This window comes from Megascapheus bottae, chromosome 1, assembly GCF_031878675.1.
Source record: "Megascapheus bottae isolate mThoBot1 chromosome 1, mThoBot2.hap1, whole genome shotgun sequence".
NCBI lineage: Eukaryota > Metazoa > Chordata > Mammalia > Rodentia > Geomyidae > Megascapheus > Megascapheus bottae.
In genome coordinates, this window is record NC_143509.1 from 76,105,015 (window position 1) to 76,132,750 (window position 27,736).

General features: G+C 35.2%; 1 protein-coding gene across 2 annotated transcripts in view; it reads right to left on the reverse strand.

Annotated features, from left to right (window-relative positions):
* Epha6 (EPH receptor A6) overlaps positions 1-27,736 on the reverse strand; it is a 707,005-nt gene that overhangs the window by 595,411 nt on the left and 83,858 nt on the right. The window contains exon 1 of one of the 2 annotated variants that reach the window (XM_090347625.1): positions 26,070-26,154. The exons of the other annotated variant lie outside the window; for it this stretch is intronic. The gene's annotated coding sequence lies outside the window, so the exon portion shown is untranslated. Of the gene's footprint in view, positions 1-26,069; positions 26,155-27,736 lie in introns of those variants that run through there. 2 annotated transcript variants of the gene reach the window in all.

Here is a 27,736-nt window from a genome sequence, read left to right on the forward strand (position 1 = left end):
TTTAATCTGTTTTTCCTTTAGTTATCTCATTCCTGTTCCTTTGTCTTTGGCCAGCCACACTGACATGATTAATTGCTAATTGAGCTATATGGACTTAACAGAAAAGTAGGCTCCAAATTCAGGCAAAGACAATTTTCTGTCTGTACATATGTCTGCTTTTGTTTCAATTGCCTTAGTCAAATCATTAGATTTAAGTCCTTAAGGAAGGGTGAGACTTTTCTAACTGCATAATGAAGCAATACTTAGTATACTTGCTTCTATTTTCTATTCTCAATATCATTGAGTATCTCTTATCTGAAATGTTATCATTAAGAGTATGGCCAACATGCTAGCTTTCTAAAAAGGCTTGAGTCTTCATATCAGGAACAAAGTCACATGTCAGAACTACAAACAAGAGAAAGATTATCATATTATATCTCCATTTTATCCAATATCTATGTCTACTCTGTTTCTCTATCTATACCATAAGGAATTTCAATGTAACAGTTCTAAGACACTATTCTTACTTAGCATGTTAAATTTGTGCTGTGGGGAAAATATAGTACAAAACTTTCCTTATTGATATGAAAAGTTTTCTTTGTTCTGTCATCAATTAACCTAATTTCATTTCTTCCCTATATCAGATGATATCAAGGCTGGACCCCCTTCCCCCATCTGTGCAATCTCTCCCAACAACTCTGTGTGAAGGCTGCCCCCTACTCCTCAAACTCAGGAAAACTTTTCTGTGTATAAAAAAATTCAAAAGCTCTAAGGAGTTAACCCCTCCTCGCATAAGCATTTCCTGCAATTTAGTGCATGAGACCTGCTCAGTGGTCTGGAGGGATGAACTCTAACAATTTATGGTATGAGGTAGGTTAGTATCTTGTATTAATACTGGTCTTTGTTAATTGGTTTCCCAACTGAAAAAAGTCCTTCCTTTTTCTTTCCTTTGTCAGTCCTGGGGCTTGAACTCAGGGCCTGAGCACTGACCTTGGACTTTCTCAAGACTAGAGCCCTACCACTTGAGCTACAGCACCACTTCTAGCTTTTTCCATATATGTGGTACCAAGGAATCAAAACCAGGTCTTCGTGCCTTCTAGGCCAAGCACTCTAGCACTAGGCCAAATTCCTAGCCCCAACAGATGCTTCTTTAAACCCTCAAATAATCTACCTACACTCAGACTGGCATCTCACCACAGTTTATTAAAGACCTTCAGTAAAGGCAGTTTCTATGAACTGTGCTCTTGTTGGATGCATAGCCAGTAAAAACCTTCTCCGATTCTGTGTGCTTTCTATTTATCCTGTTATCTGTGCCCTTTGCCATGCAGAAAATGTTCAGCCTGGTGCAATCTCATTTATCTTGTCTTTCTTTGATTTGCTGTGATTCTGACTCTTTACTTTGGAAGTTTCGACCTGTGCTTCAGAGCTCTAGTGTTTCCCCTATCCCTTCCTGTAATATATACATGGTGTCTGTACTTAAATTGATGTTTTTGATCCATTTGGATTGATTTTGTTGCAGGGTGATAAATAAGATTATATATATGGTGATGGTTCACATCAAGTCATTTCTCCCTTCACTTACTGGTAAGAATATCATGCAATCAGATAGTAAGAAACAAAAGAAATATTCACCATATGACCCATATTATTAATAATATTTATCAGTATTATTAATTGTATTCATTAAACAAGTACAAGCACTAAAGTCTACATGCATTATCATCCACAGTTCTTAGAGAAACCTAATGATAATAGTGTAAGCTACATTTTACATTTAAGAAGATGGAGACACATGGAAGTTGAGTCATACATCCCCAAATCAAAGAACTAGGAAATAAACTGAAAGTCAGAATCTTAAAGGAAATGTGATAGATCTATTTGTATCTTTCATCAAATTTCTTTAAACTTACCTAATCATCTGCATGTCTTGTATATTCATATTTTTAGACCATCTTTCTGGGCAATACTTAATTTTTCTTTTTATATTACTCAAATACTTTGCAACTTCATAGATTTTTCTCCCTTGTCAACCTTAATTTTTCATATGCCAAAGTTACAAGATTGCTATTACCTAAATTTTAAAAAATATTCTTCATTAATATTCCCTGATGTTTTAGCAGTTTCCAATCACTGCATACATTATTCCTGTTCTGTTCAATATATTACAGTTAATACAGTTAGTACTTTACATTTTCAAATATCTATTTCACTACACCTTTTACCTTCTCTCCCCTGTATTATATTTGTATACCTGGACAGCCCTTTCTCACATTTTATTAAATTTTATTACATTTAATTTTACTAATTTCTATTAAAAGGACAATTCTAAGCCCGGCATTGTGACTCATGCTTATAATCCTACCTACTCAGGAGGCTGAGATCTGAGGATCAAGGTTCAAAGCCAGCCCGGACACTAAAGAAGGTGAGACTCTCATCCCCAATTATTCACTAGAAAATGGGAAGTAGGGCTGTGGCTTAGTGGTAGGGCAGTATCCTTGAGTTGGAGAGCTCAGAGACAATGCCCAGGCCCAGGGATAAGGTGGTAGCCTTGAGCTGAAGGGCTCAGGAACATCGGCCAGGCCCAGAGTTCAAGCCCCATGATCATAAATAATAATAATAATTATAATAATAATAATAATAAAAATTTTTAAATATAAGGAAAATTCTACCACATCACTGCCTTCCAGGTCTTTGTAAAAGATGTTTTCTGTCTTACTGGGAATCTTTCTTTATGAAGTTCTGAACTATGTCATATACTGTTGACATAATACCTATTTATTTTTATTCCAAAATCATAATACTCAAGTAGAAAAAATAAAGATGAAAACCAAACTCATACATTTTCTTTTCAGTTCCTAGAAAATCTCAGTTGCATTTCAGGTTGGGGTTAGAGTGCTATTCATTTCTATTTGAAACGATCACGTTAGCTGTTGTTTAGTCAGTTCAATGGGTAATAGCTCCTGAGCCCATTTACAAATTTCTCATTTACTTACAGGAATTGTTAATATGCATCCCTATGCATCCCTTAGGAACACTTCTCCATAGATTATATAAGAGAAGAGAATGAAAAATGATTTTCTTTCATGAGTCACTAGCCTCTTCTCAATGTGAATGTGTTTTGCTATTTGTTCAGAAGTCTTAGAAAGATGTCAGAGATTCATAATCACTGAATTTTGTTTCAAAATTTATTTTCAATTTCTTTATATGCTATGAAAGACTTTTCAATATAGTAATGTTTAGACATTGACCTGCCGAAGCATTTGCTCAGGAATGAAGAAGTTCACTCCAGTCCTGATGAAGACTAATTCATGGAACTATGAAAAAGGAGGCATTCTCATCCTTGGAGCTCCCAGAAAAGAGTTCCTCTGCTGATTTCTTCAGAAGAATTTTCATATCATACAGGTCATGGTTTGTAATATGTTTCAGCTGACAACTGGTTTTCTGAAACATCATTGGCATATTATCTGAGAAAGTGGTCCGTACTGAGCTCACCGACATGTATAATCAAATGACTTTTGTTTCATTGCATGTTTTATGATACTTAAGTCTATTAGTGGTAGCCAAATAAGTATTTTTTCTATTAAAAATAATATCCACACATTTTAAATAAATTACCTTTAAGTAGTTGTTTAAATTTAACCTGTCAGTTTGTGAGTGTGAATCACCTTGTTCAATGTCACCTTGTCCCTCATCCTCCCCTTCTCTCCCAGCTCTACTCCTCCCCTCCATTTACCCAGCTCCATTTTCACTCAAATACAATGGATATTATATCTATATTTTCCTATCATACCTCTCTCCATTACTCAACCCTCTGCTCTTTGGTCAACACATGTTCCAGCTTCTTGGCACTCATTTTGTAAAATTGTAAGTTTAGTTGTACAAAATAGTGCACCATCAATGTATGTGAATTAATGCACCTTCTATCTGACGAATGTAATGTAACCCGTCTATTAATTACAATAAAAAATATATGAAAAAAAAGAAAAAGAAAAAAATAGTGCACCAGTGGAATTCTCCCCTGCATATACCATACACATTCTCTCTCCTGCACAAGTACCAGCACTCTACCTTTTTAATATTTATTTCATATTATTTTTGCCAGTCCTGAGGCTTGAACTCAGGGAATGGGCAATGCCTTTGGACACTTTTTGCTCAAGGCTAGTGTTCTGTCATTTGAGCCATAGAGCCACTTCCTGCATTTTCTGTGTATGTGGAATGGAGGAATCGAACCGAGGGCTTCATGCATGCCAGGTGAGCACTCTACCACTAGGCTCCTGACCCTCTACCTTTTTAAAAAGTCTCTGTTAAAGTCTACTTCTATCCTATTTTTCCAATATTCATTTTTTATTTTTTATTGTTTCCGTCTTTGTCAGTGAGGTGGGTCTCTTGGAGACAGCAAATTGATGGGTCTTGTTTCTTAAGAAAATCTGCTGTACTATGTCTTTTGATTCAATTGTTCAGCCCATTCACATTTAAGTAAATTATGGAGAAATGGTCATCGTCCTTTGTCATTATTCATTTTTCCTTCTGTGTTTCTCTCTCTCTCCCCCCCCTCTCTCTCTCGCTCTCTCCCCCCTCTCTTCCCTTTGTGCTTTTTATAGTTTTTATTAAATAATTCCTTTACCTCTTTGGCTAAGTTAATTCCTAAATATTTTATTCTTTTGTGCTTTCTGATTTATAGGTGATAGCTTCTTGATGGGAGTTTTTGCTGTTCTGCTCTTTGTTCTTGATTATTTAATATTTTTGTAATGCTGGTTTAGTGTGCATAAATTCATAGAGCTTCTTTTTGGAATAAAATATTCTTGTTTCTCTCTCAAATGTAAATGCTAGTTTCACTGGATATATCAGTCTGGTTTGGCAGTGGTTGGTCTTCAGGGCATGAATGATATTTTTCCAAGCTTTTCTTGCACTTAGGGTCTGGGTGTAGAGGCCTGCAGTGATTCTAATTTTTTTTCATTGTAGTATAGTTCTTTGTTTTTTTGCAGCATTAATGATCTGCTACTTACTGTTCAGGTCTAATGTTATTACTATGATGTGTCTGGAGGAGTTTCTTCTGGGGTTTTGTCTACTCGGCATTCTAAAAGCTTCAGAAATGAGGTTAGTGAAGTTCTCTGCTATAATATTGGTGAATAAGTTTTGCATTACTTTTGTTTGAAACTCCTCCCCTTCATCAATTCCTATTATATGTAGATAAGATTTCTTGGCTGCATTTGCCAATTCTTGGACTTCTCCTTGGTGAATTCTGACTGATTTCTCCAGATTGACAACTCTCTGTTCCAGCTCCTGTGTTTTATCTTCCATTCCTGATACCCTATTCTCCATCTCAGTCAATCTAGAGGCCACCCTGGTGCTGGCTTGCCAGAGGCTCCCGGCAGGAGGGAGCCCCACTAGGGGCTTAGGACCCCTCAGTTTCCAGTTTCAGTGGCCTGGAGGAGGGGTCTGTAAGTCAGGTGCGAACAGGTACACCCCTACACAGCTGCTGTTGAGGTGCTGGGTTTTAGTGCCCACCTATCATTCTCCAGTCTCAATGGCTTGGGGGAGGGGGCTATTGGGGAAAAGGGCAGAATTCTGAATTCCTTGTCCCACCCTCTCCAATTCTTGACATTCTTTCTTGGGCAGGGTTGAGAGGGATCTGGGTTGTGTAGCTTTCCACCAGCTCTGCTTTCCTGAGGGGTTTGGGGGGATCCTTGTGGGCTACTTACTCATTGGGGGGTTGGCTGTGAGATGCTCTGTGGTGTTGGAGAGTTGTTTGCCTTCCCTCTGTTCTCTGCTGCTGTCTGTGCTGTCCATGCCTGGGCTGTGTGGGATTTCTTTTTTTTCATATTTTTTATTGTAATTAATAGAAAGGTTACATGATGTTTGCCAGATAGGAAGTGCATTAATTCACATACATTGATACCCTTTCACATGGCTTGATCCCCATTTCCCTCCCCCCGACCCCCACCCCTCATCTCTGTGTGGGATTTCTGCATCTGGATTCTGCAGCTTGCTGCAATTCAGGGCTTCCTAGCCCTAGCCCACTGGTGCCACTTTTGCAGCAAGGAATGGGGGAATGGTCCTCATGTTTCTGATTAGTTGAGAGTGTTGGATATAAGCTTTATCTGTGTTTCTTTTCCTATTTGTATATTTCTCCATTGCTTCTTAAATTTGTAGTTGTTGATTTCTTAAGATAGTTGGCTCCTGGTATTCTCCAATTCTCTCTTTTTGTGGGAGAGAGCTAGACTGGGTCCCTATTGTTTCGGTGCCATTTTCTTTCCCACTCTCTACCATTTTTAGTCTCTCTCTTGGGATCAATCTTGAAATTTACCAAAAATGAAAACTAAAAAATAAAAAATACTAGGTCTTTTTTCCACTAAACATACACAAGTAAAATGTTATCAACAGTATAAACAACCCTAACTTCTACAATCTTGGAGTGGAGATTCTGATATATCATTAATTGTTTTCCTTCCACTTTTTTTGGGTGACATGTATTTCTTCCTATATAACATCAAAAGTTCTTGCCACACATTGGAAAAACCATAAGCAGTAATGACTATCATATCTATTTATACATTCACATAGAATTCAAGTTAAAATGAATAGATATCTAAGTAAATGCAAGTGATAAAAATTCTCAAAGAAAAACAGTATTGTAAATATATACACAAGTCAATTTTTTATCAGAATAAATCAAGTTTTTACTTCTTATATTCTTTGTTACTGTAATTCTTCTGTGACAGATATGATCTACAAAGTACATCACAGTAATTCACTTAGCAATATATCTGTTATTACAAAATTAGAGACAAATGAAATATGCAGTTAGCTGGATAAACTCATTAATTATGGTTTACTTATATTTATGACTATATTATAGATGTAAAATAAGATCATTACTCACTCAAATTATCTAATAACTCATTCAATAAAAAGAATTAAAACTGTATTACACCAAACATAGTACTATGGAGGTAAAATTGTCTATATAAGACAAATTCTCTGCATATATTAAATTTTACTTGAGATAGCTAAAGAAGGAAAATACATATAAAAATATGAAACAAGTAATATCACTGGGAAAAATTCTAGGAAAGGTCAAGTGAGGGAAGGAGGTGTTCACTTGTGGGATAATTGGGGAGCACTTCTCTGATGGAGTGACATTTGAAACCTGAGGGAGGTGCAAATTTACAAGAAATGTGGAGAACTGTGAAGTCAGAGGAAACAGCATGATCAAAGTGCACAAGTTGGAAGCAAGCACAGTTTATTTAAGAAATAGTCAGGGGCCAGATCTCAGCATATAAGTGGGTAACTTGTAGCAAGTGAGTTCAAAGAGATAGATAGGGAGGGAAGATCAGGAAGGCTCTGGCAGACAATCCGAAGGATTTTGGCTTTTATTTTTTTTCTATTTCAAACCAGAGTAGGATTTTTGTCTTGATGACATTTTTAAATATGTCATTGGGGTTGCTGTGTTGGTAACAGGCTGCAGAAGACCAAGCAAATAAGGACTAGGGGATCAGATGCTGTTGAAGTAACTGAAGTGAGGAGACAGATCTTGGAGAAGGATTGTTGCTGTATGGGTAATGATTCTACATGGACTTCGAAGATGAAACAGACGGGAGTGATTAATTATTTGAATATATGAAGGAAAAGAAGGAATGTCAAGTATAAGACAGACTAGAAGTTGCTGACATACAAGGTTTCTGTGCTTTCTTGTCAGATGAGATAAAACAAATCTGTAGGAGACTGTGGAAAAATAACCTATTTTTACGTGGAAGAAGGCAAGAGCCAGATTTTTTCAGGTTTGTTTAATGGCATTGTTAGGATATGTTACCCTGTATCATTATGTACTTTTTTTTGTCAGTCCTAGGCTTAAGCTCAGGGCCTGAGGACTGTCCTTGGAATTTTCTCAAGGCTAGAACTCTACCACTTGAGCCTCAGCACCACTTCTGGCTTTTTCTAAGTATGTGGTGCCAAGGAATCGAACCCAGGTCTTCGTGCATGCTAGGCAAGCACTCTACTACTAGGCCAAACTCCCAGCTCTCATTTATGTACTTTTAAAACAACTTTAAAAGTCTTTCTAATGGGAAGACTGAAGAGATGATAATTTATGATATTTTTTGAAATACAGAGTAAATGCCATAATGATAAATGACTTGTAAGATTCTATAACATATACTAAAGGAATTTTCAAATGTGCATTTTCTATTAAAAGCTATTTAGACATATAAATATTACTATTTAATTTGTCAATGATATAAATACTAAGTTGATTTTACAAATACAATTCCTCCTTTAGAAAGTAAATAATTGATTGGCATGCCAGGCATCATGTGAAATCTGTTAGAATCATATTATTGTAGAAAAATATAAACTATGGAAAAATAAAAGCCAGGTGCCTGTGTCTCATGCCTGTAACCCTAGCTACTCAAGAGGCTGAGATCTGAGAATCATGGGTGGAAGCCAGTCAGGCAGAAAAGTCCCTGTGAGACTTGTGAGTCCAATGAAGCACTCAGAAACCCGAAGTTGTGCTGTAACTCAAGCCAAATAGAGCTATCCTGAGCTCCTGGACAGTACTTGCTCCCTGAGCTCAAGCCCATAGTTGACAAAAAAAAATGAAAAGAAAAGAAAAAAGAAAAATAACAATCCTCAACTAAAATGCTAACTCTATAATTAGTTGAGAAAGTACAGTTAGAAAATATGTTAATGGAAGGACCTGAAAAAGAAATCATGTTAAATGAAATAAATCAGGCCCAGAGAGACAACAGATGAATGGTTTTCTCTCATTCATGTAAGCTGGAATCAATTTATGAATGTATAAATAAAAACTTCCGGGTAAAACACATCTGATAGAAAAGAACAGTAAATAATTGAAAAATAAAGCTATGTGAAAGTTCACAAGACATGTGTGTGGTCGGTAGCATCAGTCTAAAATAATGCACTTATTTCGATGGTTAATAAGATGTTGCTAAACCTATTAGACATTAGTAGAATGTTAACCTATCAATATGGACAATAATAGCTGCATTGTTAATGTAACTAAAAAATGCAAAGAAACTTGGATCTAGAAAAATACACTAAATAATATTCAAAAATAATATGAGGAATCTCAAGAACTGACAAAGTAGGTACTGAGAAGTATGGGACTCACAGAAAACTGACTTCACATGATAATAATGATTAGCTTTTCTTCAACTTTTACTGTTTAGGCATTTAATTTTAAAACATCACATTACCAGTCATTTTTCCATGAGTAATAGTTTACAGCAAGAAGACATAGAAGCTGACTTCACAGAAGTACACTCTCATGAGGAGAACTGGGTATACGTCAGCACAACAAGGATAACAGACATTACCCAACATTGTAAAAATAAAACTATTGGGCCTAGGAACTCTATCTTCCTAAACGGTGATAGATATAACATTAGCACTATCATAATGGTGGTTTGGGTGTACCTAGGACTAGAAATTGAGAGAAGACTTACACTTCTAAAATATCTCATTTAGTTCTAAAAATGCATTCATTGTATTAACTAACTCCACAAGGAAATTGAGGCAGAGTAATTATTTTAATAACTTCAGTTAAACTTTATAGTCTAATCTCATTAAAATGAAGTTTATAATTACCAACCAATTTTCTCTATCCCTCAGTGACTGGACTAGAAACTTTTCTTCATCTTGGATTTGGTGTAATTTATAAATCAGTACAGCCTGATTTAGCCTCCAAATGGCATTTCATTTAATGGTAAGTTTCCTTAGCACTCTATAAAAGGATATTGGGCACAGACAACTGACTGCCAGTCTAGTCATATATGCGCTGCCTTTAATGATGACTTCCCAGCCTGGTGCCAGTGGCTCACACTTGTAATCCTAGCTACTCAGGAGACTGAGATCTGAGTACCAAGATTCATAGTCATCCCAAGCAGGAAAGTCTATGAGACTTTTATCTCCAATCAACCACTAGGAAACTGGAAGTGGCATTGTGGCTCAAAGTGGTAGAGTGCTAAACTTGAGCAAAAGAGCTCAGGGGACAGTGACAAAGCCCTGTATTAAATCCCATGACTAATGAAAAATATAATAATAAAACTAATGGCTTACCTATGTCCTACCTACTCAGAATTTAGCATGTACACAGTGTAAAGAGGTAATAGTTGGTAGTACATTAAGAGAACTTCAGTTCAGGGGAACTGTCTGCTCTGGAGCCCCATTTATCTTTTATATCCAGCTCTGATTGTGTGTTATAACAAAATGAATTCATTATTGCTTGATAAACAATGACAAAAGTTAGGTATGGATGTTTCATGTGAGTAGTGACCTGATTATGTTGTTATATTTAATTATATTACTCATGATTAAACTCACGAACTCATGCTTGCTGGACAGGCCTTTCACCATTTAAGTCATATATTTGGGCTATATTGTTTTATTTTTCAGTTAGAGTTTTTATAATCTACTTCCTCTGTGCCCTCCTCCCCGGGGCTGAAATCCTTCCAAGAAGCCAGAGTTTCAGGCATTCACTAACACACCAGGCTTCATTTCTTGTTTTTATGATAGGAGACACATATGAAGATAGAAGAAATATCACTAATTTGAAATCAAGACTTGCCTTCTACTATGAATTTATTATGTAATATGAAATGAGATACAATTTATTTAGTTTATATTAAAATGTAATTACATTTTAAATGCTTGACATATTTTTCTCAAAATTAATTGACCTTAAAATTGCCTAATATTTCATTCCATAGCCTGCAGAGATTCAAAGCAACATGAGTAGCATTACTGTGACATATTTCTATAATTCATACAATTCACTGATCTGTAGGTTTAAAAACATATCCTATAAGGTAACACAAATTACTCAGGAAGCTGAAATCTGAGGATCAAGGTTCAAAGCCAACCCCCACACAAAAGAACCTGAGACTCTTATCTCTAACCTCTAGAAAACGGGAAGTGGGGCTTGGCTCAAGGGCAGGGTGGTAGTCTTGAGCTGAAGAGCTCAGGGACAGCTCCAAGTGGAGTTCAATCCCCATGAGCGCCCTCCCCCCCACAAAATAACACCCACCAAAAAAAAAATAACAATTTAAAATATGGGCTATTTTATAGCTTTTTTTGTTGCCAGTCAGGGGCTTACGGTCCAGACAGGCCTGAGCCCTGTCCTTGGACTTTTCTCAAGGCTAGAGCTCTACCACTTGAGCCACAGCATTTTCTATGCATGTGGTACCGAAGAATCAAACCTGGGTCTTAGTGCATGCTAGGCAAGCACTTTACTACTAGGCCAAACTCCTGGCCCCAGGTATTTTTCTTTTAAAGGACACTTGAAGATAATTTTTTGTCCTCATATTTATTTGAATATGATTGGGGAAACTATTGCTAAATTTTCTAATTTCAAAAATCCCCAATACACAGGACAATAGAAATGTGATATAGAAATGACACATCAGAAGTTGTGTACCAGTATCTATAATCTTGTCAACTCATGAGAAGTGTGTGAACTGGGATACAGAGCCAGCTCAATCATACAGTTCTACAGGACTCCTTTCTCCCACTAACCAATGCAAGGTTGAAATAGAGGTATAGCTCAAGGGATAGAACACTTGAACTGAGAAGATAAATGAGATCATAAGGCCTAGAGTTCATCCCAGGCTACTAAAAATTAATAAAGATGAGAAGGAGGTGGAGAAGGAGGAGAAGGAAGAGAGTTACGAGGAGAGGAAATAGGAGGTCAAGAAAAAGGAGAGGAAGAGGAGGAGGAGGAGCAGGAGCAAGAGGAACAAGAGAAGGAGGAGAAGGAGATGAAGAAGAGGAAGAAGTTGTTGAAATTTCAGTCTGTTTAAACATAGAGAAAAGTGAAATATATAAATGAAAAATCAATCATGAAATGCTACACAGTACCCAATACTGGAAAGGTTTGGTCAGTTGGAAAGTTATGTTTTCTCTCATTTTTCTCTGGTCTTTAAAATATACTTTTCAACATCAATGTACTAAAATTGCATAATTTGAAAGTTAGATGTTTTTATAATTTGTAGCCATAAATTTATGACATTTGTCTATTACCCTTAAAGGTTTAAATTATTGTTTTGCAAACTGTCAAAAAAAGGGGAAGCTGGCAAGAACAGCACAATTGAGGGTAGAATAAAATAACACAAAACCATTGATATCAGGAAATTTGTATCATGAAGTACATAATTAACTAAAATTTCAGTGACAATTTTAAAATTTTATACATACTCTATTGTCTCTTTAAAGTATTTTGATAAGTAACTTTTCCATTTTCTTTACAGACAAACATAGGCTTTCAGTTTGGTTTGAGCCCACAATTTTTACTAATTTTTTTTGCAAGTCAGGGCTTGAAATCAGGGCCTTAGCACTGTCCTTGGACTTTCTCTAGGCCAGAGCTCTACCACTTGAGCCTCAGCACCACTTCCAGGTTTTTCTATGTATGTGGTAGCCAGGAATCGAACCCAGGTTTTCGTGCATGCTAGTCAAGCACTCTACCACTAGGCCAAACTCCCAGCCAATTTTTACTTTTATATAGTTTATTTTTTAGTATCATTAGGTTCACCTATAATTTTTAATATCACCACATGTGAAAATAAATATGCATATTATATATAATATAATATGCATACACACAAACTCAGTTATGATTTAGGCTTGGTAATATCTTTGTGATTTTATTGATTCTAGTTCTTTCACAGATACACACACATATTCATACATATATGTCAATGGATACTTTATTCTGTATTAGTAGACTATAAAAGTGAGCTGAACTAAGTCCTCTGTTACCTTGTCTTTAATAAATTATGATATTTTTATAGCTTGTGTGGGACTTACTTTGTTCATTCAAAACATTACTTATCTTCACATGGTTGATCTATTTATGACCATTTCTCTTTTACAAATATAAACATTTAGTATAAAAATTCAACCTATTTTCTGATTAACAAGCTAATGAGCTTAGTTTTCTTTCTCTATTTCACCCTTTTAGAAAATAGTGTTTCCAGGCATAATTGTCTTTTCTTCATTGCCTCTTTGATTCTTATAAGGTTCTGTAATCTATATAGGAAGGAAAGAATCCTAGAGTAAATTTTTGTTTAAGTAAGACTGATTAATTGACAGTTCAATCATATTGAAAATTCACTCAGTGCAAGATAGTACCAACACATGAAAATATGATCTATCACCATTCTAGGTCTATCTATATCAGCATATGTTAAGTATTGTTTTAGCATCTTTTGCTAACATGGCTTTCTAGGTTCCAAGAAAATGGATCCATTAAAGTTTGTGACACAAAACTATGTAATAGTACAGATAACAATTCATTCTTTATTAAAACTGTTTTAATTAGGGCTGGGAGTTTGGCCTAGTGGTAGAGTGCTTGCCTAGCATGCATGAAGACCCGGGTTAAATTCCTCAGTACCATATACATAGAAATAAAAAGGCAGAAGTGGCGCTGGGGCTCAGGTGGTAGAGTTCTAGCCTTGAGAAAGCCCAAGGACAGTGCTCAGGCCCTGAGCTCAAGGCCCAGGACTGGCAAAAAAAAAAAAATATATATATATATATATATATATATATATATATATATATCAGGCTGGGAGCCAAGATCTGGATTCGATTCGTTGGTACCACATACATAGAAAAGCCAGAAATAATGCTGTGACTCAAGTGGTAGAGCCTTAGTCTTGAGAAAGCCCAAGGACAGTGCTCAGTCCATGAGTTCAAGCCAGGACTGGCAAAACAAAAAAAACAAAAAAACATAAATGAACATAGGCTCAATGGTTTCCCTCATTTGTCCAAATCAGTGGAAACCTTGGGTTCTCCTAGCAGAGATTTACAATAGAACAAAACCTAGATACATAAGGCCATATAGTATGATGCTAAATGAAAGGACCTCTAGGATATAGAAAAAAAGCCATATAATGACTGATTGTCGTCCTTAATGTATTATGTTATCTCTCATCTCTTTTGCTGTCCCTTGGTTATCTCATATTGTTACAGTATCTCACTTTGTTATCTGATATATTGGATATATTTGTATTTGGTTATTTGAAATTGGATAGGGAAGGGGGGAAAAAAAGATGAGGGGTGGGGACCAAGACATGAGATAGGGTATCAATGGATGTGAATTAATGCACCTTCTATCTGGCAAATAAAAGATGAGAGGGATATGGGGACCAAGACATGAGATAGGGTATCAATGGATGTGAATTAATGCACCTTCTATCTGGCAAATATAATGTAACCCTTCTATTAATTACAATAGAAATTATGAAAAAAATGTTGCTAATATGAATATTGTTTTCAGGGCTCAAGAAAAAGAATATTGTGACAAAATATATAAACAACAGAAGTTGCTAAAAATGTAACCATTCATTTTAATGCTTAGTGTTATTAGGGCATTTAAACTTGTACAAGTCTTGTATAAACAGGTTATCAAGCAATTATGAATGAGAGTAGATTTAAAATGCAAATGTCAGAGCTTCCTTTCTTTTTTGGTATTAATGCATTAAAAACCAGTAACACTGAAGCCTAAATTTTATGATGTGAGTAACAAAAAAATCACTAAAAAGTATCACATTTACAGAACTTTTCTTGATGTATGTTCTTATATAAAGCACCTGAGAATATTGTAGGAAAAGGACATTTGAATTAAAAAATTCTTTGGTGGTATGAAATATTAATTGTGATCATCATTCTAAGTGCACTTTCCTAACTCATAATTTTATAAAATTTACTATATTTGAAAATACTGAAAAACATTAAACAGATCAAATAATTTTTCCATATAATTTTATACTAACTTAACTATGATGCAGAGAAGAAATATAGTTTAATATGTAGTTTTTTTCTTAAGCAAACACAAAGCTAGCAGAGACATTTTTTTACTTGTTAAATTCTATCTGATCATTCTAAACTCTGAGTTTGATTAGACCAAAAACATGAATAAGATAATGTATTTTAAAAGTCTGAAAAGCAAATTACCACTTACTAAAGGAAAATTTCACAAGTAAATCAGTTATGTCAAATGTGTTCATATAATTGGAGAAACTGTATTTCAAAATAAAATTGACTAGTTGACTATCAAACTAAAAATGCAAGGAAGATCTGGCAGAAACTGACAAAACAGCCATGCTTATTAACTTTCTAGACAAAAAAAGACTAGTCAAAGTATTACATTTAGAAATAACTTTCTTTGTGAATTATGTGGGAATTTATTTCTCCACAAGGTGAGTATATCCCATTTAGAAGGATAATACATTTCTTCTTTTATTTCTTTTTATAGGTTATGGCTTCAACTCTGGGCCTAGGCGCTGTTCCTGAGCTCTTCAGATCAAGGCTACCACTATCCCTTGAGCCACCGTGCCACTTCCAGTCTTCTAGTAATTGGAGATAAGAGTCTCATGGACTTTAGTGCTCAGGCTGGCTTTGAACCATGATCCTCAGATCTCTGCCTCTTGAGTAACTAGGATTATAGGCGTGAGCCACTGGGCCTGGCTGTATTTGATTTTTTGAAAGAGCAGTCCTTTACTGGGTCACCTTTACCATGGTTATGGCATTTTTGTTGAAATCAAACTACAATACAATGATAGTAATTTGAAGAGTGATGGTACTGATAGCCATGATTTTTCAGATATTTAAGAAAATAATCTCAACCTGAGTAAGCAGAAAACCTTCTGTAGTGAATGTGTGGTCAGAGATTGGAAGTGGTGAGAAAAGTGAGAAGTCAAGATCATTTGTAATGTAAGTAAACAAAAGGCTTTCAACTTGTCTGCAAAACAGAAATTTGTCAAGGACTGAATATTAAGCATATCTTCTAAATCTGGAGGGATCAAAATTAAAGCACAGAACAAAAATGTTGCCACAGTTTCATTTTTACAAGGTCACCTATATTTAGTAACATGTACTTGTTTCCTGAACAACTATTGAATTTCAGTTTAACCTCTTTAAAAAAGCCCCGACATGCCTTAAAATCTTCGTAAGATTACCACAATGTTTTCTTGTTTTTTTCCTTGAACTCAGTGCCTCAAAATCCTAATTGGCTTTATTGTCCCTGACTGACTGACACTACCATTTTAGCCATTTCCAGATTTTTGAGGGTTACAAAGAGATAAGAATCTCCAGCTAGGTTTGAACTGCAATCCTCATATATCTCTCCTTCGTGAGTAGCTAGAAACAATCATGAACTATCAGAACCCAGCTCCAGTATTTTTTGTGTGTGTGTCAGAATCATTATAGTTTTAGGTTTTATTTTACTATAAAATAAGTGGTATTTGGGGCCGGGAGTTTGGCCTAGTGGTAGGGTGCTTGCCTAGCATGCAGAAGACCTGGATTCGATTCCTCGGTACCACATACATAGAAAAAAATGCAAGAAGTGGATGCTGTGGCTCAAGTGGTAGAGTTCTAGCCTTGAGAAAAAAACAACAAAACAAAAACCAAAAAAAAAGCAAGGAAAAAGCTCAGGCCCTAAGCCCAGGCCCAGGACTGTTTAAAAAAAAAAATGATGTTTGAATGAAATAACTGGTTAATTCACAAGGGAGAACTTTGTTATTTCAAATTTATTCTCAGAAACATACCATTTTTAAAAAATATTTCTCTTTTTATATGAAAGTAACACTTGAACCAAAAAAAAACTGTAAAATGAATGTAGCAAAAAACTTGCAGAATAGTCAATTGTCAGCTGGAAAGGATTAAAGAAAGAATTGTTAAAGATGAACAAAGATTTATGCTTTGGCCAAAAGCATAGATTTTTATATCTTTGAAATGTTTAAATAATATCTGATACTTAAAAATTGTAACAAGTCAATTCTAATCTGTACCTCAATAGAGTTTGAAAAAAATTGTTTCTCTTATTAAAACAGATATAAGTACATATTAAAAATTCCCTGAAGCTAAATTAAATGAATTCATTTAAAGCAAGAGACAACAATCTTTTATAGATAAAATGTGCTCTTATGAACTTCTGTTGAATTTATTATCCTGTCACAAACTATAATTGAATTCTTCCTAAAACTATTTTTGTATATATTTTATATATTCATGTAAACATAATCCTTGATCTCAATCCTAAACTTATGAGAGTTTATCATCCCCCAAAGATTCTCTTCTTTCAGAGTCCATGACACTCTTTATTTCTTCTGGATTGTAATGGATATCATTTAATGATCATTTTTATGTGGAAGACAATGTAACATATTCTTCACCCTGCCGAAGAATACTTTTTGAGTTACATGCCTTTTGGTAAAAAAAATATATTCTAATGATTTCAATATATTTATGAGTAATATAGCTAAAGTTCAAAGTATAAAAAGGACACTTAGTTTTAGTAAAACATTGCAGTCAACTATATAATACTTTTATTGTTATAATATACAGTATGAATTACTATGTTTGAATAACTATGTAAGCCCAATTTCAAAAACTTTCTAGATTAATATACCAGAGTATAAAATTGAATATGTATGATGTTTAATTTATACTTTACTTTTTCCTATTTGGTTTTTATACATAGCCTACCAAAACTTAATGGTCAAACAAATTCACATTATGAAAAATATGGCAGGTACAAAGAAATTCCTTTATATGTGCTCCCATTATCGCATAATATACATTTACTCTTTAAAACACCAAGAGTACAAAGAAAGCAACTAATGATATAAAGTCACACTGTTCATGTTACAATAGCATTAGATCATACATGTTTGATATATTAATTTAAAGTGTAATTTTATTCAGTTGGAATAGTTTACTATTAGCACCTTTTTTCACCCTCAAGATTTATTTTAAATTAACTTTAAATGCAGTCCCTATATCTCTAGGTGTCATTTAGCAGTACTTACCTATGGACTATCATCTCTCTTTTTTCCTGAATTGTATGTATTACAAATATCCATCAAAGTAGGTTATCAAAATTATTTAGTGGATCACGACTTACAATATGAGGGAAAGGGACATAAGAGGAGGAGTAGAACACCAAACAGTAAAGTACGGATTTTTTTAAAAGTGATGTGTGTGTGTGTGTGTGTGTGTGTGTGTGTGTGTGTATTTGGGAGAAAGAAAGAGACAAATAATGAGACCCTATTGTAAAAGGAAGGGTGTTTACAATGATGGATTATAAGCTTTCATAAGTTTGAGAGCCTGAGTTTTAACCTCAATGCCACTAAAAATAAAACAAATAAAAACATGGATTGTCAGGTACTGAAATGTCACCATTAATAAAACAACGATTTTTTCACATACTACAAATCTTATTAAATTATTCAAATTTGGTATTTTTCATGGAAAGAGGCACTTGTGTTTCCTGATTGCCAAACATTTAAAATTCACTTCTGAGGCTACAATCATAATGTACTTTTCATGCTGGTAGTAATATACTGTAAAAGACAAAAGGAGAGTCATAACATAGAAACTGAGTAGTCTGAGAAATCATGGAAATACAAGCATTGCAGAAAATATTTAAAAAATATAAACACTGAATTTCAATACAAACTTAACAAAGATACAGAGGGGAAATAAATGACATATAGGAGAAACGGGAAAAAAATTCAAAATAAAATTTGGGTAAAAAGTGGACAAGAACATTAATACTCACAAGACAATACATTGGAAATAAACTTTATAATATGGGGGAGGGCTAGGGAGTGGTAAAGTGGGAGAAAAATGAGAGAGAAGGTAATAATGTTAAAAAAAATGTACTCCTCACTACTATATATATATATATATATATATATATATATATATATATATATCTTACACAGAACCCCTCTCAATATTTAACATACTATAAATAGGGTCAATTTTCTAATTCAAATACATACAATGGCCACTTGGATCAAAAGACAAGATAGAGTCATATGTTGTGCACATAAAAGTCTTGTCTATTTGGCAAAATCAAATCCTGGTTAGGATGAAGAATTGGAAAAGGTCTTATAATCAAATTGGCAGAGCAAATAGGCAGAGTGAGTTATAATTATAACCCCAAGGATAGCTATCAAGCCAAAACCAGTTTGAAGAGACAGAAGGTGACTTTATCAAGCACAAAGCATAAATTTTTCAGCAGCTCCAGGAAATTTTCCAAAATATATCTTATTATAGAACATAAATAAAGTTTCAACAAATATAGCATAATTAAAATTACTATTTGTTTCCTCTTAGATTATAATTGCATAAAACTCAAGTTTCATGGCAAAAGAAACTACTGAAAAACATTCAAATTCATGTAGAGACAACAATACATTACTATAGAATAAGTAGGTCATCAAAGAATATTTATAGACTCTGATGCAAATACTACACAGAAACTCTGGGACACAGGAAAGCTAATTCTTTTTTTCATATATTTTATTGTAATTATTAGAAGCGTTATATTATATTCACCATATAGAAGGTGCATTACTTCACAAACATTGATACCCTTTCTCATATCTTGGTCCCCATTTCCCTCACCATACACCTCCAGTCAACTTGTCTTCTCCCCTTCCCTATCCTATTTCAAATAACCAAATAAACATACATACAATATAGCAGATAAGAAAGTAAAGTACTGTAACAACATGAGATAACAAAGGGAAAGAAAAAAGAGATGAGAGATAACATAGTACATTAAGGACAACAATCACTCATTATATGGCTTTTGTTTCTATATCCTAGAGGTCCTTTCATTTAGTGTCATACTGTATGGCACTATGTATCTGTTTTTGCTCTATTGTAAATCTCTGCTAAAAGAGCCCAAGGTTTCTACTGATTATGACACATGAGGGAAACCATTGAGTCTATGTTCCTTTGAGTCTGACTTACTTCACTTAATATGATTTTTTCTAAGTCTTTCCATTTTCTTACAAATGGGGCGATGTCGATTTTCTGACAGGAGCATACAATACCATTGTGTATAAATACTGCATCTCGTTGATCCACTCATCAACTGAAGGACATCTAGGATGGTTCTATATCTTTGCTATGGTAAATAGTGCTGCAACAAACATCATTGTGCTAGTGGATTTAGTATGTCCTTGTTTCTGGACTATTGGGTAAATGCCAAGTAGTGGAATTGCTGGGTCATAGAGGAGTTCTAACTTCAGCCTTCTGAGGAACCTCCATGCTGCTTTTCATAGTGGTTGAACGAGTTTGCACTCCCACCAACAGTGTAGTAGTGGTCGCTCCTGGCCACATCCCCGCCAGTATCTGTTGTCATTAAATTTCTTGTTCATGGCCATTCTAACAGGACTGAGGTGGAATCTTAAAGTTGTTTTGATTTGCATTTCTTTTATGGCCAGAGATGTCAAGTATTTCTTCATGTGTCTATAGGACATTCTATTTCTACTTCAGAGAAGACTCTCTTTAAGTCTTCGGCCCATCTTTTAATGGGATAGTTGTTTCTTTGGAGATTAGTTTTGGATTGATTCAATTTTTTGAGCTGTTGATACATTTTAGATATGGGTCTTTTGTCCACTGTATAGTTAGTGAAGATCTTCTCTCACTCTGTAGGCTTTCTAGTTAATTTGCTAGCTATGTCCTTTGCCATACAGTAGCTCTGCAATTTAATGCAGTCCCACTTATCCAAACTTTCTCTGATTTGTTGTGTTTCTTGGTCTTATTAAGAAAGTTTTGACCTGTGCCAGGAGAGCTAGTGTATCTCCTATTCCTTCTTGTAAAGTTTTCAGTGTATCTGCTTTTACCTCCAGGTCTTTGATCCATTTGGAGTTAATCCTGGTGCAGGGTGACAAAGAAGGATCCAACTTTAGTTTTCTATAGGTGCTTAACCAGTTCTTCCAGCACTACTTGTTGAAGAGTCCCTCTTTCTTCCATTGTATTTTTTGGCTCCCTTATCAAAGATTAGGTGGCCATTGGTCTGTGGGTTAATATCTGAGTCCTCAGGTCCTCAGTTCTATTCCATTGGTCATCAGGCCTGCACTTGTGCCAATATCAAGCTGTTTTGGTCACTACAGCTGTGTAATAGAGTCTAAAGTTTGGTATTGAAATTCCTCCTGTGCTGTTCTTTCTGCTAAGACTTGTTTTTACTATACAGGGTCTTTTATTATTCCATATGAAATTTTGGATTGCCTCTTCTATTTCTTTAAAGAATGACATGGGAATATTGATAGGAATTCCATTGAATTTGTAGATAGCCCTTGTCAAGATTGCCATTTTCATGATTTTGATTCTTCCAATCCAGGAGCATGGGAGGTTTTTCCTTTTCCTCAGTTCTGCTATATTTCCTTTTTCAGGGGTATCAAGTTTTCTAAGTTAATTCCTAGGTACATTATTTTCTTTGAGGCTATTGTAAAAGGAATTACATTTTTGATTTTTGCCTCATTCTTCTCATTGTTGGCATATAGGAAGGCAATTGATTTTTGAGGTTTAATGATATAGCCTGCTATCTTGCCAAAGGATTGAATGAGCTCAAGCAGCTTCGGAGTGGAGTCTATAGGGTTCTTTAAATACAGAATCATGTCATCTGCAAAGAAGAAAAGCTTCACTTCCTCTTTCCCTATTTGGATCACCGTTATGCTTGCTTCTTGCCTTATTGCACTGTCTAGGAATTCTAATACTATGTTAAAGATGAGTGGAGAGAGAGGGCATCCTTGTCTCATTCTTGATTTTAGAGGAAATGGCTTTAGCTTTTCTCCATTAAGTACAATGCTAGCTGCTGTTTTGTCATACACAGTCTTTATTATACTGAGGAATGTTCCATGGATTTCTAATTTCTCCAGAGCTTTTAGCATAAAGGAGTATTGGATCTTGTCAAAGGCCTTTTCTGTATCTATTGAGACAATCATGTGATTCTTGTCCTTACTCCTGTTGATGTGTTGAATTATATTTATTGAACCAGTTTCGCATACCTGTGATGCATCCTGTTTGATCATAGTGTATAAGTTTTTTTGATGAGTTGCTGAAGACAGTATTGAGATCTTTTGTATCACTATTCATCAAAGAAATTGGTCTATAGTTCTTTTTCTTTGATGAATCTGTGTGGTTTGGGGATGAGGGTTATAGTGACTTCATAGAAGGAGTTTGGCAAAGAGCCTTCGTTTTCAATTTCATTGAAAAGCTGGAGGTGTATTGCTTTGAGCTCTGCTTTGAAGAACTCATAGAATTCATCTATGAACGTGTCTGGTCCTGGGCTTTTCTTGGATTGGTGGTCTCTTATTGCCATTTCTATTTCAGTTCTTGAATTAGGTCTGTTTAGTTGGATTAGGTCTTCTTGGTTCAGTGCGGATATGTTAATATTGGCTAAAAATTCATCCATTTCTTCTATATTCTCAAATTTGATGGCATAAAGATTTGAAAAGTATTCTTTTATGGTGCTCTAGACCTTGGTAATTTCTGTTGTGATATTACCATTCTCATCTGTGATTTTGTTTACTTGGGTGTGCTCCTTTCTTTCTTTGGTAAGATTTGCTAAGGGTCTGTCAATTTTGTCAATTTTTTCAAAGAACCAACTCCTTGTTTTTTGGATTCTTTCTATAGTTTTTTTTGGACTCCAATTCATTTAGTTCTGCTTTGATTTTAATAATTTGCTTCCTTCTACTCAGATCAGGTTTGGTTTGTTGCTTTTTTTCCAGAAGCTTAAAGGTAGGACATTAAATTGTTGGTTCTCAATTTTTCCAATTTGTTAAGCACTCAGAGCTATAAATTTTCCTCTAAGGACTGCCTTTGCTATGTCCCATAGGAGCTAGTATTTTGTGTGCTCCTTTTTTTAAAAATTTCATAAAGTGTTGAATTTTTGTTCTTATCTCCCCGATGACCCTTTGTTATTCAATAGTGTGTTGTTGAATCTCCATGAGTTACAGGGTTTACATTGGTGGAGTTTGGTGCTCTGTTCCAATTTGATGGCCTTGTGGTCTGAGAGAATGCAGGGAATAATTTCATTGTTTCTAAATCTGCACAGGTTTGTTTCATGCCATAAAATGTGGTCTATTTTGGAAAATGTTCCATGTGCTGCTGAAAAAAAACCTATACTGCTGGGTGGAATAATCTGCAGATGTCTGTTAGATCTAGTTGGTCTATACAATTGTTCAATTCTGAGGTTTCTCCATTGAGGTTTTGCCTGGTAGATCTGGCCATAGGTGAGAGAGGTATGTTGAAGTTACCCACAATCACTGTGTTTTGATCCATGGGTGGTTTTAGTTAAAGTTTGCTTGATGAAGTTCCGTGCTCCAAGATTAGGTGTGTAGATATTTAGGATGGTTATGTCCTCCTGGAAGAGAGATCCTCTTTATTAATATGTAATAACCTTCTTTGTCTTTTCTCACTAATTTTAGTTTGAAGTCTATTTTATCTGATATGGGGATGGCAACTCCAGCCATGTTTATGGGAGCTGCTAGCTTGATAAATTTTATTCCAACCTCTCACTTTCAAAAAAATATATTTTGGGGGGCACGGCAAGATATGTCTCTTGAAGACAGCAGAATGATGATTCTTGCTTTTTGATACAACTAGACAGTCTATTTCACTTAATTGGAGAGTTAAGTCCCTTGACATCGTGGTTTGGTTTTGAAAAATATTTACTAGTTCCTGCCATTTTTAAAAGCTTTCATTAGCGCCAGTGTCTTGACAGTTCTTGTGTACTTAGCTGGTATGATTTTTGGGTACCATTTCTTTGCCAGTATCATGTTTGTGTTGGTTTTCAATTCTTTGAGAATTGTTTGTAATGCTGGTTTGGTTGCTACATAATGTTGCAACTCTTCCTTGGAATGGAAGGTTTTCATTGTTTCCTCAGTTATGAATGAGAGCTTAGCTGGGTACAGTATTCTTGGTTGGTAGTTATTTGTTTTAAGGGCATGATATATATCCTTCCAATCTCTTTTTGCTTTGCATGGTCTCTGCTGAGAAATGTGTGCTTATTCGGGTTTGTTTTCCATTGTAGTTGATTGTTCTTTTCTCCCTGGCTGCTTTTAGGATCCTTTCTGTGGTCTCTATTGATCCTGTATGGATTATAATGTGGCGGTGGTGTGTCCTTTGCAGGTCAGGTCTGTTTGGGGTTCTAAAAGCTTCTTGTATCTGGATGGGTCTGCCCTTCTGGATATTTGGGAAGTTCTCTGAGATGATTCCCTGAAGTATATTTCTAATACCATTAACCTCTTTCTCCAGGCCCTCCTGAAAACCAATTAGCCTTAAATTAGGCTTCCTAATTATATCTTGGACCTCCCGAAGCCTTCTCTCAAATTTTGTAGATTTGGTTTGACTCATTTTTCTGTTCTTTCTTTATAAAAACTACAAACTACACTATCTTCGACCTTAGAGATTCTCTCTTTTGCATTGTCTAACCTGCTATCAATCCTTTCTACTTTGTTCTTCATCACCCTTCCTTCCAATTGATCATTTTTGATGCCTTGCATCTCTTGTTTTAGATCATATATAGACTTCTTTAACTCCTTGATTTCCATTTAATTTTTGAAGTCCTTTAGCTCAGCAGCTTTCCTCTCATTGGATATTTGTTGGAGTTTGGTCAGCTTCTTGTTTGTGGATGCTATGAATTCATCCATTATTCTTTGTCTAGCTTCCACACATTCATGTAAACCCTTTTTTATGGCCTCCTTTATGGTTACCTCATGTTCATGTATCTCCTTGTTTATGGTTTCCTCTCATTTAGATATGGATTCATCTCGTTCATGTAGCTCTTGCCCTATGTTTTCAAATTTTCATTAATCATGTATACCAACTGCATTTGGTATAGGCTCCTCTAGTTTTGCCTTTGACTATTCCATTGCCTGTTTATATTGGGTAGGAGATGCTATTCCTTGATTTGCCACTTTTCTTGAGTTTCTTGTTCTGCCCATGTGAAAATGGGAGCAAAATTAATACTACACAAGGTTATGATTTTTGATATATAACCAACGTAGAGCTCTTTAGCTGGCCAGACAACAGAAGTTCACATTTTAGATGGGTATTAGCTCTCTCTCTCTCTCTCTCTCTCTCTCTCTCTCTCTCTCTCTCTCTCTCTCTCTCTTTTTATGTACTTACAGAAAAATCTAACACCACCACGGATCACTGTTTTATGATTTAAAAAAACCCACAATCTGGTCTCTATGATATTTAAGTCACTCTGGATCTACAGTATAATTGAACCCCTAGATATACAGTATTGCTCAACAACAATCAACTATAGATACATGCATTATAAAAGTTGAAGGATGAACAGAGGCCCAGAGATAGAAAAAGAGTATAAGAGACAAGAGGGGAGGTAAGAAAAGAGTAATGTATGAGTGAAAGATTAATATAGTAATAAAGGAAAGGGATAGTGTAAGGATAACTGACCTAAGGTGATAGAAAGGTGAAATAAAATTTAGAAAAAATAAGATAAAACTTATAAAAAATAAGAATAGCAATAAGAAAAATATATAAAGAAAAGAGGAAGGTATATATAGGAAAGAGATCAATAATAGAAAAAAATTTTAAAGAAAAGAAAAGAAAAAAAGGTGGGGGGAGTGCCCATACAATTGTGAGTTCTTAAACAAGAAATACTAGGGTTAAGAACTGACAGTACAAAAAGCAGGTGACTGTGTCAGTACAAATATAATTTATATACAGTCTGTAACTGTTACTATATTTCTAGGAATGACCACAATGACAGCAGTGAAGAAAAAAGTGGAAAGAAAAACATAACATTAAAAAAGTTGGAGGTAAAATGGCAAAAGCAAAAAGAACACATAAAAATGCCAATGAAAAAAGTGGGGGGTGTTCTTCAGTTTGTTTGTTTTTTTGGGAGATTGGGGTGGGAAACTTGTGTCTTCACTAAATTCACGATCCAAACCCTTCAAAAATTCTTTTCTCCTGCAATTTGGCTTTGTGGTTTTTCTGATCAGTTTGCTTGATTGGGCAGAAAAAAAATGGTGGAGCCACAAGCAGCTTTGTTTACCAGGAGTGCAGCCCTGCCCGGGAGGAGGAACTTCTGCTAGCACCAGGGTAGACATCCGGCTAAGCTGCCTCTGGGAAAACCTTTGCCCATTTGAATGATGGCGCTGCCAGCATCACTTCTCAGGCTCCAGTTGGTTTGGCAGGGTCTTTTCCAGCAATTAATATGGTGCTGCTGTTGGCAGGTGGGGTAGGGGATTCCTTCCCAATACCGTTCAACGAGCAGAAGTGGAAACATCCATGGAGGTACTCACAAATTGCTGGATTTTCTGGTTCTGTGAAGCTGGCAGGTCTGCGCCATGGCCAGGTGATGGCTCTGGGCTCAAGCAGGCTCTATGTGGCTCTGTCTGAAGCTGGCAAATCTGTGCTGCCGAGAAGCGCTGTCTGCTCAGGCTCAGGAGGGTTGCTTTGTCTCCATGGCGGCTCCTAGTGGCTGGTGCCACTCCATGCTGTCTTCTTGCTCTGCTTTACTGCCTTTCTCCTCTCTGACCAAGATCTCTTGGTGCTAAAGCTTACTTAGGATGGATCTTTGGGTATGAAATTTCACCTACGATGCTAGAACTGGTATCTTGGTGAGAGCTCAGAAATACTCACACTGAACTGCTGCCATCTTTTTCCTCCTTCCAGGAAAGCTAATTCTTAAAGAAATGTTTACAACCATGATCAGTTATGTCAATAAAAGAGGGCAATCTCATATTAATACCCAAATCATGAGCTTCAAGCTCTTTGTCAGCCAAGAACTAACAAAACCAAAAATGGTAGGCTGAAAAAGATAACAAAGACCAGAGCAGGAACAAATAAAATACAGAGTAAAAGAATTATTCTAAGATAAATCTTGATTGATAAATCTTTTGTTAAGGTTTAAGAAAAATAATTCAAATAAAATTAGAAAACCATAAGAAATGCAAGTAAAATATAGAAGATAGTAATACATCATTTCCTTAGTCAAATAAACTGCAAAATATAGTTGAAACCAATTTATTCCTAGATAACCTCAACCTATCAAGCTAAAACCAAGAGAATATGAACCACTCAAACAGATCTATAAGAGTCAATAGGATTGAAATAGCAAAACAAATGAAAGCTCATGAGATTATTAGTTGAATCATTCAAGATCTTTAAAGAAGATCTAATGAAAATACTCAACTTTTTCCATAATATTAGAAGGCAGAGGTAATTATTAAAATCCTTCAATGATGACAAGATAATCACTTACCTTGAAATCCACAAAGAAACAAGAAAAAAAACTAAAAACAATCTCTTTGATGAACACAAATGCAAATATATAAAATACAAACAGCTATACAACTAAGCAAATAGAACCATTAAGATGATCAGATTGATTTCATTTCAGGTATGTACACTTGATGGAACAAACCTAAATTCATAAACATAACACAGATAAACATAACCCAGAACTTAAACAGAATTAAGGACTAGAATAATGTGATCATCTCAAGTGATGCAGAAAAATCTTTGAACAAAATTCAACTTTCTATTATAACAAAAGATCTGAAGAAACATTTCCCAAAAATGGATAGATCTGGAATACCTCATATTAAGTGAGTTAATAATATTAAGCTGAGTTCAGAGGGATGGGGGACAAAGGATACATATTTAGATGTTTGCTCTAAAATATAAATATATATTAATGCACATACAAGATCATTGGTGTGTATCTGAACAACTTCACTAAAGTAAGTTATACAGATGTATGAGATACCATGATGAAAACTCCTTGTACAATTAAAAAGAACTAATATTAAAAAAAAAACAATATTAAGAAGCTGAACATGGCTGTGATGCAGACATAGAGAAGTGGAGGGAAGGTAAGCATAGTCAAATACATTGTACATATCTGTGAAACCAGAACAAAGACAGACAAAAAAGCTCATTTGGAAAGTAGGTGGAGAATGGAGTT